This window comes from Mastomys coucha, unplaced genomic scaffold (assembly GCF_008632895.1).
Source record: "Mastomys coucha isolate ucsf_1 unplaced genomic scaffold, UCSF_Mcou_1 pScaffold14, whole genome shotgun sequence".
Taxonomy (NCBI): Eukaryota; Metazoa; Chordata; class Mammalia; order Rodentia; family Muridae; genus Mastomys; species Mastomys coucha.
The window spans coordinates 66330798-66348966 of NW_022196896.1; the positions used below are offsets into that span (position 1 = coordinate 66330798).

Here is an 18169-nt window from a genome sequence, read left to right on the forward strand (position 1 = left end):
TTTAACATTTTATGGAAGCAGGACTAGGTCATAAAACCATTCCCGAGTCCTTATGGGAAGCATTAAGTTTTTTAAAGGGCATAAAAATGACCCCATTTGGACTTTTTTAAAAAGCAGAGTCCAAAGACTCTTCTACATATAGGGAGTCATGAACATAAGCTTTTGTACACTGCTGCTGGAAGTGGAGGAGACTATACATGTCAGATACCTTGCTATCAAAAGTTTTAACCAGTGGAAAATGAAAGCTTTAAGCAAAATGAATGTAAGGACATCAATTTCCAACAAAAAAGATGAGACTCATACAATGTGTGTATGTGCATACAAAGAACAGCCCTCAAAAGCCACTTGCATTTCACCTTTTCTCCATTTACGTTTTTGTCTTCCAAAGTTGTTTGCGGGTTGTCCAAGCACACTTTCAATGCCTGCTGGTGTACCCTAGTTCTAGAGAGCCCTTTTACCTTAGGAGCAGACCCTGGCTCCTGTGAGGCCACATGGGGTTCAGGGGAGGTTGGTGGGGACACTGATACAAGGATCTGAGAGGTGGGGCTTTGAGCTGGTGAGGATGAAGATGCTGCAGGCACCAGACGACATCGTTGCTGAGCACTACCGGGACCTACAGAGGAAGCCATCCCATCTGGCCCTTATCAGCTACATAAGCTCTGGGTCTGTGGTGGCCATGATCTGGGAAGTGTACAATGTGCCTACATCTCAAGGGCTATGATAGGACACACTGACTCAACAGAGGCAGCCCCTGAGACAGTCAGGGGCAACTTCAGCATTCACATTAGCAGGAATGTCATCCATGTTAGCAAGCCTATGGACAGGGCCCAGAGGGAGAGCCAGCTGGTTTCAGGGCAGCAAACCATTACACTGAGCAAACATTGGTCACCATAGCAGCTGCTACCCAGCCTGAGGGTTGGAACTGCACTCTGCACCCCAGGATCCACCCACGACCAACTACCTCTGTCAACAAGAACTCAAGCCCAGACCCTTCTCATCTCCCCAAACCACTCCCTGCTCACCCTCTGTCCGACTCCAGTCCAGGGGAGTCTAGGTTTCAACTTCCTGTGCCTTTGTGTATCCTAAGCCAGCATGATATTGGACCATAGCCTTGTGTACCAAAGTGCCAGACAACCTTTTGGGGTGTTGTCAAAGGTGACTTCACCTCCCTCAATGGAGAGACATTAAAATCGTACGCTTAAAAAAAAAAAAAAAGAAGCTGTTTGTGAGGTTTGGTTTTACTAGATGTGTTCACTGTACAAAATGATGGATATCACTGTATCTCCACAGGTTCATGTCATGTACTTTCTCATATTCATATGACTCTCATCCTCTCTTGTTACCTTTCCCACTGGGCTCCTTCTTCCCCCTAAATAGTACCTCTTCTTGTGTGTGTGTGTGTGTGTGTGTGTGTGTGTGTGTGTGTGTGTGTGTGTATGTTACTTCTCTTTGAATATCTGTGGTGTATGTGTGTGTGTGAAAATCTAGTTCATCATATGAAAGAAAACATACAACACCTGTCTCAAAATAAAGTTTAACAATACATAATTTTAATCCAAAGATACCTCCAACACAGTGAGAGGGGCAGCCAATTATGGAGAGAATCAACCTATGAATGCCTGTCAGGGAGAACTGAAGGGGGAGAGACAGGACAAAAGAAAGAGAAAATGCTAGCAAACACCAAGGCCGTCCTTTGTGGATGGAGGGGGAGCAATGAATAACACTTCCCGAGACAGAGCTTGGCAGGTAGGAGACATAAACCACCATAGGAAGAGCCACTAACTGGGGAGGCCCCGTGACTGCACAGACATTCTGCAGGAGCCTGCTGGCAGGAAACCTGCTGTCTCCTGGCTCAAGGCAAACTGTAGTTTGAGCAGCTGATTTTGAACCAGTGCAAGTTCCCTTGGCCTGCAAAAGCTTTGCTCTTACATTAGAGGTAATGCAAATGACCTGGCAACATTCCTTAAATGTGCCAGATTTTGACAACTCAAGATTAGAAGACTGAGGAAATTCCAGAGGCCCCGGTGCTCATCATCCATCTTGGCTCCTGACAGCACATCCAGCCTCCTGAGAAAGAGGCCATGCATCATCCCTGCAGTGTGGTCACAGGCAATCTCAGCAAGGGGTTTCTGAGTGGGACAGGAGGTTGAAAGGGAAGCAAGAAACTCCCAGATGGTGCAAAGCTCACCACTGTCGCCTTGACTGGAGGAGTGTGAGTCCTATACCATAAGAATTCAATGGAAAAGAGGCCAACAGCAAACTAAAATATTCTAAGTACCTACTCATACACATCATTTAAAAAATCATAACTTATCAAAGATTGCAGAAACGTTAAGAGTGGGACCCAATTAATAGCAGGGCACAGCTAGTGCCAGGGCCTAAAGACAACATGCATAGTCTTGCACATGTAATTGGAACAGGGGTCTATATCACAACCATTCATTACAGAGATACTTTCCTAATCATGGGGTGGGGACATAAGTGTACATGTCATCATTCATAGAAATTATGTATTTATATGCATTGTAAAGCAGGAAGCAAGACCTTCCCTCCCAAATGTGAAGAGATATTTACATTATTTTTAAACAAATTTTCACTCCTTTACAAATAGGGAAGGATACCTAGCATTAGGTTGCACATGAAATGGGTAAAGGGTCAAGGGAGTGATCCAGTATGATGTTTCTCTTCCCTTCACCTCCATCGATGGCCAAATGAGAATGCCTAGCTAATAGGTCTGTGGGAAGCCAAGGAGTGTAGGAGAAATGAAAGGAAAGTGAGTTGGTTCATTTCGTAGTATCGTTAAAAAGATGTGATGATCCATAAAAGTGCCAGCCTGGGAAGCTCTCGGGGCAGACTAACTAAGATGCACTCATATTTCAGGGGACCAAGCTGACCTCACAGGTTAGAAAGATTTTGCAGCCAGTGAATTGCTGGGCCACCACGATTTGTGGTAGATCAAAGTCCCCCAAACCAGTGTGTGGGACAAGAGGCCATCCCTCTTCTGGTGGGAATCCTTCCAGCATCTGATGCCAGGCAGAAAGTGTGTTTCTGTAAGAGGGGCAGAGGCCTCTGAGCAGGCAGGACCCCTGCCAGGGACAGTCAGCGCTGAGCCACCTCAGCCCTGTCAAAACAAGGAGACTCAGACAGCTGTGGGGTTCCTCCCTCAAACGAGGGCCATGGCTGCTGGACCCTGCCTCTGTCAGACAGGATATTTTAAGGTCTAGGCAAATGTCAAAGGGGGATGCTGATCAAAGAGAAGCCAATACACAGACAACGTTTTCTAAGCGTTGACAGTTCAAGGGAAGGCAGTTGGGCAGCCTGGAAAAAGGACCGCAATTAAAAGTCATCCCCCAGAATCCCCAAGGTCCCCTGGCAATTCCACTCAATAAATAGTTACCAAGCAACTTCCACGTGAATAATCCTGTTACCAGTTACAATGCAGACACACACCAAGTTTGATGCAAAATAGCCCCTTTCCTTAGAGTCTGCAATGATGGGAGGGGGAGGTCAGCAAGTATCGGGCACCCAGTAGGTCCTCAGGACTGACCTGAAGGCAGGAAAGACTACACTTGCTAGGGAACATTTTTGAAAAAAAAAATGTATAGTATTTAAAGAGCCAGATATTTATTTTTTATATTTTATTACAGCAAAGTCAAGAAATACAAATACTCTCAAGAATGGGGCAATTAAGTAGAGTAGAAAATAAAATAAACAGAGGGGCCACTGGATGCCAAGAAAAGTCTCCTTTTGCCAGAGAAATAGGATATAATGATAACAAAAGGTTCACATGTGTAAGATATATTTCCAAGGTGTATCTGTATTCATAGACAAATCCTTTGACATTAACAGAGAGCACTCCTTCTACAGTCAGGAGGCAAAGCTCACAAAAAGACCTTCCTCTCAAGGTCTCCCTCTGGATAATGGGTTATAAGTGCTCAGCAGCGCAGCGTTGGCTGTTCTTACAGACACCTGCACTTACATTTCACAAACAGTGCATGAATACATACATCTTCGTTATTAGCATTATTACCCGAGACCCAGTCACATATTTCTCCCTCTCCTGTTTGTAAACAAAGTCTATTCTCCCTAACACATGCTGATAACATGTGCTCTAGATTTTTTGTTTTTATTTTTTTTTTGTTTGGGTGTCGGAGGGGGTAGGTGGTGTGTGCACACGTAGGTGCCCGTATCCAAGGGTGTGTTGGATCTCCTGGATCTTGTTGGGCTTCCATCTACAGCTCTCTCCAAGAGGACCAAGTGTTTTTAACCGCTGAGCCACCTGTCCACATCCTTGCTGGTTTGTGGTGGTACAGGGGATCCAAACACAGGGTCTCTTATTACATACTAAAGCCAGTGTTCTGCCATGAGCTTTTCAGTTTCTACCCTGGGCATTTCAAACAGGGAACTACTACATAATACTACATATGTAGTCCAGGCTAGCCTCTAACTGTCAGTCCTTAGGCCTCAGCCTCCCAGCTGCTGAAACTAGAGGTCACTGCACCAACATGCCCACCTGTTCCACATTTCAGAGTCTCTGCCAGCTGTATGGGACACCACCACCTGCCACACACACTTGAAAGACTGGAGAAACCAACAGTCCTCCAGGTGAAAAATAAAAACAGGATGAGGGGTTACTGTGTATTTGTTTGCTGTTACATTCAGAGTGTCTGTAAGACAGTCCCTTGAAGGAATATGATCAGTACCTGTTTCACTGTTAAATAAACTGAGTTTATAGAGAGTGAGCCACAGCAAATCAATGCCCCGTGTTTCCTTGTTTATTGGCTACTAGAGAGGACCACAGCCCTGCTAAAGAAGATCTGGCCAGGTTTTACAGTGAATGAAAACTGAAAGTGCATCCTAAAAAACAAACAAACAAACAAAAAAACAAAACCCACAGTAGTGTTAATTTCTGGTCAATTACTCTTCTGCAGTCATCTTCAAATGTTTAAAATTTAAATGATAAAAATAAAATAGTGGTGATATAGGTTGGTCATGACGTTTAGGCCCAACTAGGAATATCTGCTTATACATCTTCACACACCTCTACTGTTAAAAGGGTAGAAGTCTTCCTGAGACGTCATGGACTATTACAAATTTACAGTGAATTTTATGTTTCCTGAGAAAGCCATGAACACCATATGTACCGAGTGGGGGCTATCCTGCTGGGATGCCGCATTTTGTCAGCAATATGTTACATGTGCGCTTCGTGCAGCAACCTTCCCATTAAACGCTGAGATGCCCACGACCTGACAACCAAGCCCGCCATCCAGGAGCTTTTTCTTGCCTTTTTGCTTTTTCTTGCCTTTCTCCCTAGACCTACACAGAGGGATCCTCCCAGAGGGCTGGGTCTTGGGGCAGCAAGCGATGGTTCCGGATTAGGCTGGAAAGGAAGACCTAAGAGGAACGCCTTCCAGTCCAACATACCAAGGAGACCCGGCTCCAAACTCGGCTAGCCTGTTTGGCCCTTAGACCAGGCAGTTTTCCTTCTAGCTTCTTGGTGTACCTGCCAAAGCCTTGACCCATTTTCACAGTGCCTTGTTATAGGGTCCTGTTCTTCAATTGGTTCTCGATCTATCAGTAAAGATGCCACGGACCAATTGCTGGGCAGAAGAATAAGCGGGACTTCCGGGTCCCAGCAGGCATGCAGGCTGACACAGGAGAGAGAGGAAGTGAGAGTCTGCCATGCTTCTGAGGGAAAAAAAAAACCCAACCAGCCACGTGAGATCTCGGGCGGAGCAGCCACCGGCTGCTTCTACAGGCGGGAGGCTGGGGATGTGAGCTGAGACTGAGGGTGGCTGAGCAACTGAGGTTGAGTGCAGATTTAGGGTGCTGAGCTGGGAATACTGGGAAGGGCAAGCTGGCTGAGATGGATTGGAGCCGCCCAGTAGTTGAGCCAATAAGGTGTGTGTGTGTTTCATCCGCGGATCCAATTTTCTCTGAGGGGTTGGGGGATAGGATGGCCTGGTAGTGCATTCCTTTCCCGGAGCTTAGGAGGGGTAGCAAAAGGTGCACGCAACACCTTGTGGTTCTGGGTTCTCCACAGCCAATGCCCTTGCATGTGGTGAGCTTCCTATCTGCTATCAACAGGAGGATCACACAGAGCCAGTGAGACCCTGCTCAGCTTCCAGCACTGCCTTTGGGGCCTCAGTCATCACGTCAGAGAATACTCAGAGCCTCCGTTTCCCAGTGATACTCCAGACCCTGCCTCTCAGCCTGAGGTAAAGCAGGAGCTAGACGACCTGGAGAAGGTGCCCTGCCTTCTCCAGAGGACCTGTCTCAACACGACTTGCTTCTTGGTCATGTTTGTGCAGGAATAGAAACCCTGACTAAGACACTTCCTGACATCTTCAGGGACGCCATGACTACTGCAAACCTATGGTTACAAACGGCTGGAGTCAGACTGGGACAGGTGGATTTCCCCTCCCCCTGAGCCTGGGAGTTTCTTGCTCATACCTGTCACTTGGTCATCCAAGGCATTATAGCTCGCTTTAAGACACCTGTGGTTGTGCTTCTGCCCTCTCATTGGCTTTTTGCTCCCAGCTGATCAATCCACTCGACAGACAGTTTTGGGAAATCACACGTCTGTGTTTTCCATGCATTCATACAAGCTCAGTCCTAAAGACATTTTTGGATAGCCTTCCGATGTAAACATAATGGAATGGTGTGGAAGGATTTCTCTTTGCTTATCGTTATCAGTAAGCACCAGAAGCAAAGGGCAAATGAGTCTGAAGAACAGAGAAATGCAACAGACAGACAGTAGCCTGGGATGCTAGGTCCGGGGAAGGTGGGAGGTGACCGGCTTCTTGTGTACAAGTCAACCCAGACCTGGCATTCTGAAACCCATAACCTATAGCAACAGGGTACAGCCTGGGTAGGGCATTCACTCTGCAGCCTGGGAAAGAATCCCAGGTCAACAGCACAACCAGAGAGAGGCACAGATCAGTAATCACCTGACTGAGGAAAAACAGCCAGGAGAGAGACATCGGCAGCCCAAGACTCAGCTCTCCTACAACAGGGCAACAGCAAGGGCAGTCAGCCAACAGCAGCAGCCCTAGCAAAGCTTGTCTTCTCCACCAGGCTGGAGTTACCACAGGGCAGCCAGGCACCAGTGATGGGAGTCACCACAACACCCAGGTCAGAAAGTGTTTCTGATCCACATCCTCCCACAGGCTGAGAGATCTTCCGTGCCCACTTCTAGGGCTCCAGGGACCAGCGTGGGAAATTCCTTCTCTTTCACAAGTAGTGGCCTGAGATAACCCAAGCAAGCTACCAAAATAGCATTAGAAAGAGGGGACCTTTCTGTAATTGCCAGGGTGTCAAATAATGATGGTTTTTTTGTAAGATTACACCAAACAACACCAAAGCTGAGGTGATCAGATATTGGAATTCTCAGAAAGGGGCTTTTCAAAGCTGTCATCATAACAAAATACTTCAGCAGGAGTTGAAGAGACAGCTCAAGAGCACACACTGCTCTTACAGAGGACCAGAGTATGGTTCCCAACATCTATGTCAGGTGGTTCAAAAGTACATGTAACCCTGGTTCCTGGGAATCCAACCTCCCCCTTCTGGCTTCTACAAGCATTGCATTTACCTGCAGGTATCTCCACACAGACACATAATTAAAAATAACATATTAAAAAGCACACTTTGGTAATGATTTTAAAATGTCTCTTCATATTCAAAAACAGAATAGCCCAACAAAGAATAAAAGTTATAAATATCAACAAAACTGAAGGTGTGCAATTAGGAAAAATGTGTAACAATGCTACAAGCTCAATACTAATACTCAAGCTAATACTCAATGCTTTGCAGATCACATATCCTTCTCATACACGGATACGAACAGGTACCCGAAATTATTCTGAATGTGACTGTCAATCTGTAGTCTAAACAGAGTGGTGGACCTTGTTTCCTCTAACTTTTGCAAGTATGGAAGACACGGCAATAGAATTCACGTAACCTGAACAACAGCAGAAAGCAGCCTAGAGGAAAAGCTGGACAGAGCCTCAGAGATCTGTGGGATAATGTGGGAAGGATTCACTTTTAAAACCATTCATGTGCCAGGGGGCACGAGAAGGTGTAGATAAAGTACGGATTCATTTAACAACGCTGCCCTAAAGAACTACAGGCAACTAAGGAATGTCGAGATCAGGGAAACAGTCTCCCCAGGAAAGAGCCCATGCTTGCTTAGTTACCCGATCCCATGTGGTCAGCCTCTAAAATCAATATTATAGAGGCATGATAGGTTGTATATTTAGGAATACACACACACACACACACACACACACACACACACACACCCCACATGTAACAATAGTTATTGAAAAAAGAGGCCAAGAATTTGGAAGAGAGAAAGGAGGTATATATAGAAGATGCTTTGAGGGAAGAGAGGGGATGGAAAATGATGTAACTATGTTAAAATCTCAAAAATAAAGGAAATAATGTATAAAATAAATAAGGATTCATAGTGACCAATAATGAAGACAATGATGTCTGGAAACATCTCACATCCATCTTGTAAAAGATGTAAATTCCTGTACTGAACAAACTAAGTGAATCCTAGAAACAGATGACTTCCCCAAAAACGAATAGCAGGAGTCATCATCATCAAAGATTCCAACCTAAAGACAAAACAGAAATGTTTCAAAGACACCAAAATGAAGAGATGGTTAACAAGGAGGGGTTGGGTACCTTTCCAAGGAAGCAGAGCTTTCATCTGGAGCACGGCATTGGGAAGAGGCACAGCAGGATTCAAACACAGCTGTCAACTGTGAACTCTGTATTTGGTGACAATATCTTTTAGAAGTAAGGAAGAATAGAGACATTCTTGGATGGCGACAAAGAGAAGCAGCAACAGCTAGAATGGCCCTTCAAGAGTGGCTACCAGATTTCCTCTTCCTAAAACAAGCAGCAGAATGAATTAAAGGGATCATCCTTGTAGCATCATCCTTAAACCATCTGGGGCCTGGCTGCTCCTGGGGAGGGGGGATGTAAAGAAATGTCAGTTAGACCAGGAGTGGTGCTGCACACCTTTTAGGGCAGCACTCTGGAGGAAGAGGCAGGCAGACCTCTAGGAGCTCCATGCCAGGGTGATTATACACAATGAGCTTCAGCTAGCCAGGGCTGCACAGGGAGACTTTGTCTCTAAAATTAATAAATAAAAGAACCCAGTACACTCCAGATGAAGGTGGCATCTGTCCACTCAAGAAAGCATCCACCCAAGCCCAGCATAGGGAAGCAGTAAGTTTTGGGGATTTTTCTACTGAAGCATCGGGAGCTCTAAAGTGCACCAGGGAGCGTGGAATGCCCTGGGGAGTCACTGAAAAGTCTGACTTGAAATGTGAGTGACAGAAGCTGGTTCAGCTGAGGCTTTCCCCTGGGACACATGTGGACATCAAAGTTATCAAAGAGCTCCAAGTCCTCTTTCAAGCTTCCACCTCCCATGCGCACCTCAGGAAGGCTCCTTAGCCCTGCAAGCTCCCCATACTTCCACAAGAGAATCCTAACAGGCTCTTGTGTTGCAAGAGTCTTGGGAGAGGGATCACATTGCTAAGCCAGGCTCACAGGGGTCTCCTATGAGTGACCACTGGTGTTCTGATTTGGTCACAGTCAACCTGGAGGGAAGAATCACACAGCACCATGTGACATGGTACATAATATACGGAGGAGGAAAAATACTTGCAACTGAACCTTTAATAGGGATAATGATAACTGAATAACAGCAAAGTTTCTGCAACATCCGCAAAGAAGCAAAATAATGAGACTGGTAGATGGGGAATATGTGTATTGAAAAATAATTCCTAAGCAAGGTATCATTTTAAATCTCCCAAGAACTTTTAAAAAGAGAAACAAGAGAACTAGAAGATCAGAAAACAGAAGAACCAGTGGTTTAAACACGGGCTGACACCTAAATGCCAAAATACAACACAGAGGCTGTCACAACTGGATTAAGTAACATGATCCCATATGCTACTGTAAGAGATTTAGTTTAAACATACTTCCATGAGTATAAGGATATAAAGTATCAAAATATGCTGCACGTAACTGAAGAAATTCCGGAAGAGTAGTACTCAACACTGACATGTAAAACCTGCGGGTGTAGGAGGCACACACGCCAGTAAATGTAATCTAGCAGATTTAGCAGTACGTAGAATGAATTGTGCACTGCGACCACAGGCAGTTAATCTTGGGGTACAAAGGCAATGGGAGTGCATCTTGGTGACAGAGAAATGCTTCTGCACCTTGACGTCAGCGACCACTGTCCTAGTTGTGACCTATACAGTGTGGCAAGCTGTCAGCTTATAGGAAAATGGATAAAGGCTACACAGGAAATCTCTGTGTTATTTAGCAGCTGCGTGCATCACTGCAGTGATGTCAAAATATAAAATTTGATGAAGATCTCTGTGGATGCTGAATCCAATGTGATTCAACCATGACAGTTTCTTATGAAACTGTCTCTGTGACTTTAACGTGATTCTCTAAAACTAGGGTTTGAGATTGTTCTCTGAGATTTCAACCGCTTTCTCTGAGGTTACGCAGAGTGAATGGAGGACAAACTACAAAAAATTAACTTTCCAGAGAATGTTGATGGCTAGACACACAAGCACTGAGGCAGGGAGACTGACAGAAGTTCAGGACTAGCCTGGGCTACCTATTAAGTTCCAGGTTAGTCTGGGCTACAAAGAAGGCCCTACCTTAAAACAGAACAAACAACTCACACGCAGTAAGGCAAAGAATATACAATGAATAAAATTTCAGCAGAGTTTCTGAGTTATTGATAAATCTTTGTCGTGATACTCATATAGAAAATAATTGATCTTGATTTAAGTGATTTTATTAAGACAAATATGAAACTGGAAAGGGGAAACATTAACAGTCCACTATGGAAAATTGATTATGGGAAAAGAATCAAATTAGCTTAATGATGTTCCCTCGGGAACCTTATGAAAATTAACTCATGCTGGGCCAATTCTGATTAAAATATTTACATTTATATTAATAAACTCAGAGTCAAAATGCTCTTTGTCCTAATGACATCACTGTCTCTCAGGTTCTGACTAATGCCATGTCCTGCTTCCCACCATTCACCTGCACGTACCTCCGGAGTCCCATCCTCAGCCCACTTTGATGTTTTCACATTTTTAAGATTCATTTTCATGTTTTAAATTATACAAATGTGTGTGTCTATGTATGAACCCATACAGACGAATGTGAGTGTCCTTGGAGGCCAGAAGAAGGTGTCAAGTGCCCTGGAACTGGAGTTAGTTACCGGCAGTTGTGAGACACCTGATATAGGCTAGAAACTAATTCAGGTCATCTGTAAGAATAACAGGGACTGTTATCCACTGGCCATCTCTTCAGTTCCCCCTTTGGAGGCAGGATCTTATGTAAGCTAAGTTAGCTTCTAACTCCTGATCCTCCTGCCTCCACTCCCAGGGGCTAGGGTTACACGTGTGTTCTACTGTTGGACTGGTGTTCTGTAAGTCCTATGACGTGCATCTTGCCTTAGTATCTATCCTGTACACAAGCATTAAGCTTCTGATGCCTGCTGGCTCTTTCCACATGAACTCCTTTCAAAAGTGGACCTTTGTTGTTGTTGTTTGTATTTTACCAGGTACGGTGGTGTGCAGGGGCTGGTTCAGACCAGTTTATGAACTGATGGTTAGCATCCCCTCTCTGGCCCATATTCAGTCACACTACCACTCTGATAGTAGGATGGATTTGATCTCTTTATACCACAGAAATTGGTAGATACAACAGAGCAGAAAGAAGAGTGAAGAGTCCTCTTCTCCTTGGAGATGAAAGCACATAAGGTACCACCTTCCTCCATGGTTATAAGGCACTATCTTCCTTGATGCTCATAAGGTACAATGCTTGTAAGGAACCACCATCCTCGATACTAATAAGGAACCACCATCCTCAATGCTAATAAGGAACCACCATCCTCAATGCTAGTAAGGAACCACCATCCTCAATGCTAATGAGGAACCACCATCCTCGATGCTAATGAGGAACCACCATCCTCAATGCTTACAAGGAACCCATCCTCGGACTCAGTGCGTATCATGACTGGCACTGAGAGTAATCTTTGTCAACCCAGTACATTTAAACCCACACATTCAACTAATGACTCTGATAGCTGAGTTCTGGTCCCAAAATACCTCGCATGTCTTCCACCTTCTGTCCAAACTCAAAACGATTCCAGTTCCACCAGGGTGCTTGACTATTGTTCTTTGCTGCCTTCCCTGATTCTCACCATTGTCTCTAGGTTCTCTCCCTTTGAATACGTTTGGGAACATGCCATTATGCTGCAAGGCGGCTCACCATGTTCTAAGGGAACCAAGCATTAACTTTCACCTACAGCGACATTTAGTTCACTGAAGCATGCATATGCATTTAGTTGAGTCTGCCTAAGACCTGGGTTTCGTATCCCTTAGCCTCAGATGTCCTTACCTTCGTTCTCTCCTACAGACCCATTCAGCTCAGAAATCCCTTCCTGGTCCCCCTACCCAGAATGGACGAGTCCTTCCTCTCTGCCTACACAACCTTTGACAGCACTACTATTGTTCTTCCGGCCTTATGCTTCACTGTCTCCCAGATGCCAAGCTCAGCAAGCAATTAGCTTCATTTTCATCAGATTTTAGAACCTGCTTTGCCCTGAAGTGATGGAGATTCTATTTTTTTTCAACCATGTATTTTCCTCATTTTGCTTCCCTAACTCAATTTTAATTATCCCCAAACCGAAAGCATTTAAGACTTAAGAATGCCTACTCTCTGACACAACCATGCAAGATGAAAGGATATTTAACCTCGGGCTGGGTGTTCCAACCGCCTGCAATTAAAGCACTCCATCTCCCTCGCTCTCCCCACACACTTGGGTTGACTCTATGATTAAAAAAGAAAACGATTTCATTACAGATAATTTAGTTGACATTTTTGCTTTGGTACAGCTTCGAGTTGAGATGGCTTTCGCTGCCACGAGATAATTTAGCATGCAGTAGCATCAAGAAACACAAAGCAAGAGTGCCTTTCACATGTGTGAGTCATATGGGTAAAAGGCAAAGCTAGGCGAGCCACAGGGAGGTTTGTCATAAAATACCTGTGGAAAGCTACAACACCTCGAGGCAGGCAGGAGGATGCCCTGGGGTTACTGCCCTAAGCCCTCAACATCTTCCTCCTCCTCGTTCTCTTCCTCCTCCTCCTCGTTCTCTCCTTCCTCCTCCTCCTTTTCCTCGTTCCTCATCCTCCAAAGTGGCCAAAGTCATACCTTCTCGGTTCTGTGCCGAAACTGAGCAGTGCGCTTCTGCATGACAAGGAAGCTAAAGAGTGCATGGAGCAGAGAGAACACAGCATGCTTTGGAGTAGGATACTGTCAACTGACCTTTGCCCTGCTCCTGAGTTCTCTGCAGGAGCCCAGGAGAAAGTGGAAGGCAGGGCGGGCATGGGAGCAAACTCTGCTTCCAGCTGTCCTCTGCAGGAGTGGGGGGGGGGGGGGGGGGGGGGGGGGGGCAGAGGGAGGGTATGGATAGGAGAACAGAGGTCGGCTTTCTACTCTGCTCTGTGGGAGGCGATGAGGGTCAAGGAGGATAGAGGCACTCTTCTGGTTTTTGCTCTCCCCCAGTTTCTTGCTGTTTTGGTGCAAAAAGGAGGAGCTAACCCATGCAGCCCCTCAGATGTGCACTCAGCCGGCTGGCTTCATCATAGCTTTGCCAGGTGTCCAACCGCAGAGCTTTTTGTATTTACACCTTCAAAGACAATGCCCACACTCATCTTTTTTTGCTGACTGGTGACCTGAGTTGACCTTGGAGAATGTGTGCTAATTGGCGGGAAGATCCACATTTGGGCATCTCTCACATACAGAGATGTACGGCATCAACTTCCATGTCTGTGGAGACACATATTACTTCCTTCTTCCCTTTAGACTTTTAATTTTCCCCTGTTGTTGACACAGTAATTATACATATTTACAGGGTATGGAATGATAATGTTGCACATGTAAACAATGCACAGGAATCAGATCTTGGTCTGGGGCATGGAATCACTCACATAGTTATCACTTCTTTCTGTTGAAAACATTCAACATCTCGATTTACTTTGAAAAAAATGCAAGTAATTCCTGTCAAACATAGCTGTCTTTTTGTGTGGTAAAACAGGAGAAAAGCGAAGGTAGATATTGCTCCTAGCCAAGTGTACTCTGCATACACTAACCATCTGTTATATCACAACCCTTGCAGGAAATTATAGTCAGTAGTTTTAGTTTCTACATACAAATGAGAACATGCACTGTCTGTCTTCCAGGCTTGACCTATTTCACTTATCAACAGAAAGTTATTCATCTAGAAGCTTCTGCCACTTCTGCCATACCAGGCATATGTACACGAAGACGAAGAAAATCCTGCCAATCTAATTAATAATTCTGTGTGTATATCTATTACAATTTGTAGTTAGGCTTTTTGAAATTTTATAGGGAATCGCCACACCCGCACCACACATTTATATAATGGTAAGAGCATTCAGGCATCCAGGTATGATCTATCCCAGAGTCTAATAGCTCCTTTTGCAGCACTCTCTAGATGCGGCCCGAGAGGAAACATAATGTTACATAATGTGTTCAAATGGGGCCCTTAGGTAAGTGGTAAAGAACTCTTCCAGTAAGAGACAGGCATGAAAAGAGGTTTTTCTTTTGGACATTGACTCAGTGGCTGACAGAAAACTGAGGTTGTCCTCCTTCAGTTCCAAAGAAAGACATGTCCCACTGTCTTCTGGAGAATCACTCTCCACCCGTGACTCTGAAGGAGCCATTTTCTCCTCAGTCATCTCAACTCCCAAATGCTTCTTTTCTGTTCCCATAGCTTGGAAGCTCTCCAGTATTCATCCGGTCGCTCTTCCTCTTGTCGCTCTCTCCTCCAGGCCTGCTCTTCCTCCTCAATGCTCACCTCCCCTTTCTTCACAGCAAACCTTAGTTTACAGTTAAAATATCCCAAAAGTAAGCTGATGGTCCTTGTCTGTAATCCAGCCCTCGGGAGGAGGAGCCTGGAGAATCAAGAGTTCAAGACTGGCTTTGGCTACATGAGAATCTCATCTCCCAAAACAACCTGTTTCATCACTCTCTGCTCCCATCACTTTGAAATCCTCTTCACAGGCTTAGATCCTCACAAAAATCCACTTTTTGACATACGGGAACCATTCACCTCATTTCTCACCTCAGCCCTCTCCCTCCCAAACTCCCCTTCCTGCACTCTCCGATAAGGCTTATCTCCCCTTTCTTGCTCTTGGAGGATCCAGTGGCTTGCTACTGGCTCCCTGTAATGCAGCAGCGTTTTTATTTTCCTGTTCTTGCTCTAAATCACCTTCTGGAAGAGATTAGTAGTCCTTTGATTGTCTGATGATTATCTCTGAGACCCTTCTCTAGAACACATACATGCTTCAAGATTCCACTTAGGTTTTCTACCACGTGCCCAGCTTCTACACCCTCCAGAGCCATGAGAGTCACGTCATGGCGCATCTTAAGGTGCTTAAGCAGCTGCATTTACATCATTCAGGACAAATGTTATTCTCACCTTGGCCTGGAGCATTGCTACAATGACCAAATGTGAATTTACAAAGTGCAGCTGGTGCAGTGGTGTATCCCATAACCCCATCACTCAGGAGGCTAAGGCAGGAGAACTGCAGGTTGGATACCAGCCTGGGCTACATAGGGAGATCCTTTCTCAGTCAGTTGGTCAGCCAAAGCTATAAGGCTATCGATGCATAAAATGTCGCCATGCTATTTCCCCACTGTCCTCATGACTTTAAACCCCTGTGTCTTATGATTAAGTCACAGGATTGTCTTTCCCTTCACCTCTACTAGATGCCGAGACTCCAGATGCCCCTGGGAGTTTTAAACAATTTCTTCTCACCCCCTCCCCTGTGTTGTCTCAAAGCACACTTCCCTTCCATTCCATCTCTGTTTGCTCTTCTGCCTGTATTCCCACAAATCAGCACTTCCTTCTTGCAAGAGTGTTTTCTTAAATTGATCATTTCTCATTCCTCCCTCCTCACTCTGCTTCGCCTAGAACAATCTTCCTAAAACTTAGCTTCTGCCATATTCTTTCCCATTTCCTAAATCGATCAGAGTTCCCTGTGTTCAGGGAAATATCAAAATTCTTCTCATTTTATAATTCTCTGTAACAGAATCTTTTCTCTCCAGTTAAAATTATCTCCAAACTAAAATTTTACTGTCTTTAAATATATATGTCTTATCTCCCTTCTGGCTGCAAGCTTCTTGAATGAAATATATATATATTCAAAAACATGTGTATTAAACTTATTTTGTATAATTCAGACTACACAGTACTCCACTGATTGAGCATGTAGTGTTTGATCCACTATGTACTGAAAACTTGAAGCTGGGTAAAATGATCATAAAGTGTAATCTAAAGGTAATTTTGAGTTAAAGAATAACTCATCATCTAGCCCCACAGTGGCAAGGCAGACCCAAGGCCAAATCAAAAAATGAGCAATGGAAAACTCAGTGTACCCTTAGAGGTTTTAAAGCAGAATGGATGGTCTGGAAAATATCCCGAGGCCCAGCTACTAGAACTTCATGGGCGAAAGAAAATGAAAAGAAAGATTTCCTATTGATTTCCACTATATAAACCACAAGCAAAGAAAATTGACCTATTTATGCACATTCACGGAGAAACACAAAACACTGGATGCCACCATGGCATGGTCCTTTCCAGTGACACAGAAAACTTATCATTGAGGGCATGTAGCCAGAAACCAGATAGGTAAAAGTTCTAACAGCAGGAGACAATAATCATCACATTAACTCTGCTACTAAAGTCAATAGTGTTGAATGAAAAGGCCCTGAGGTCAGCCCTCTTCAGGGGTATACACCTGTCTTCTAGATCCTCAAGGTCACATGAAAGCCAAAAGATCTATCTAGTAAAAAGCAATCGTGGCAGGAGCCAACACAGGACAGTCAATCACACTCAGAGCTGCTGAAATCAGTGCAGATCTTGACTTATGAAAGTCTCACACAATGTCTGCCTTCCTTGCCTGGTGTGTGTTTTGGATGGGCCTGGTGCTGTTTGTTTGTTGATGCTAATTCTGCTCTCCTGGGAGGGGCTGTGGACCAGGAGTGAGTCATACTCAAGTGACTTATTGTGAACCAATCCCCTAGTGAATAAAGGAGCCAATCACTGGGTGAGTAGGAGGGACTTCTGGGTTGAAAAGAGGAAGAGAGGAAGCAGGAGAGAGTTAGGCCTTTTTGGACAGGGATAGCATGGGACAAGATGTAGCTACGCGCGTGCGCGTCTCTCGGTTTCAATGGCGGATCCATCAGGAATCGCCACTGGATGATTTGGATTTAATAAGGCTTATTAGATTAGGGTTTTAGTTGTTGTGCCCAGCGTCTGAGTTACTGTCCTTTCTGAACTAAGCTTGTGTTGTGTCTTCCTTCAACGCTCATGTGGGTCTAGAGAGAAAGGAATGGCAGCAAAGCGTGGGTTTGCCAGATGTGCAGCATCAAGACTGTGGGGGATTTAAAACATGGGGCTGGCGTGGTAGCGACCTGCCAATAGGAACTTAGCAAGCTGGGTGGAGACGTTTTAGGAGCTCCATTCCAGAGAGTCTCCACGAGATAAAACAAGTCGGCCACTGCCCTCCAGTGTATGGTTGGCCTGGAGCCCGGGGAAGAGAGTTGGCGGCAGTGTCTTGGGATCTTGTCCTTCTTTTTTAATATTTCCTGCAATAGGCATGTACCAGGGAAAGCACGGTGTGGGTGTGTGAGGCGCTAGTGAGGGAAAAGCTCTGGAAATGTGTTAACTTTGTTTTACTCACAGGCTACACTTTTAGTTGGTTTATTCACTTGACATATGACAATTCATGCTCTGCTCGGGACTTCTCTGTGCTGGGCACAGAGTTGCAGTGATTAAGATGGACCCACTCTGTAATTTACTGAGGAGTCAGACAACAGATCTACATATGGGGAAGATAACCACAATGATGCAGGGAGTTTATGACGGGGTAGAGAGGATGGAGGTCGAGTATAGGATTGTCAGGGACCTAAGGCACATCAGTACAGAAAGTGTAAGCAAGAGCTGCCTTGCAGACGCCATGGACACTGCCACCTGGTAAAAATACTACATTGTTGTTAATTCTGGCCGCACAAGGTCACTGAAAT

The 18169-nt window shown here is 45.0% G+C and overlaps 1 protein-coding gene and 1 pseudogene across 9 annotated transcripts in view; one reads left to right on the forward strand and one right to left on the reverse strand.

Annotated features, from left to right (window-relative positions):
* The window catches only part of LOC116088918, a 50110-nt pseudogene extending 49197 nt beyond the window's left edge, over nucleotides 1-913 (forward strand).
* The window catches only part of Aff3 (AF4/FMR2 family member 3), a 502697-nt gene that overhangs the window by 316326 nt on the left and 168202 nt on the right, over nucleotides 1-18169 (reverse strand). The window lies entirely within an intron of this gene.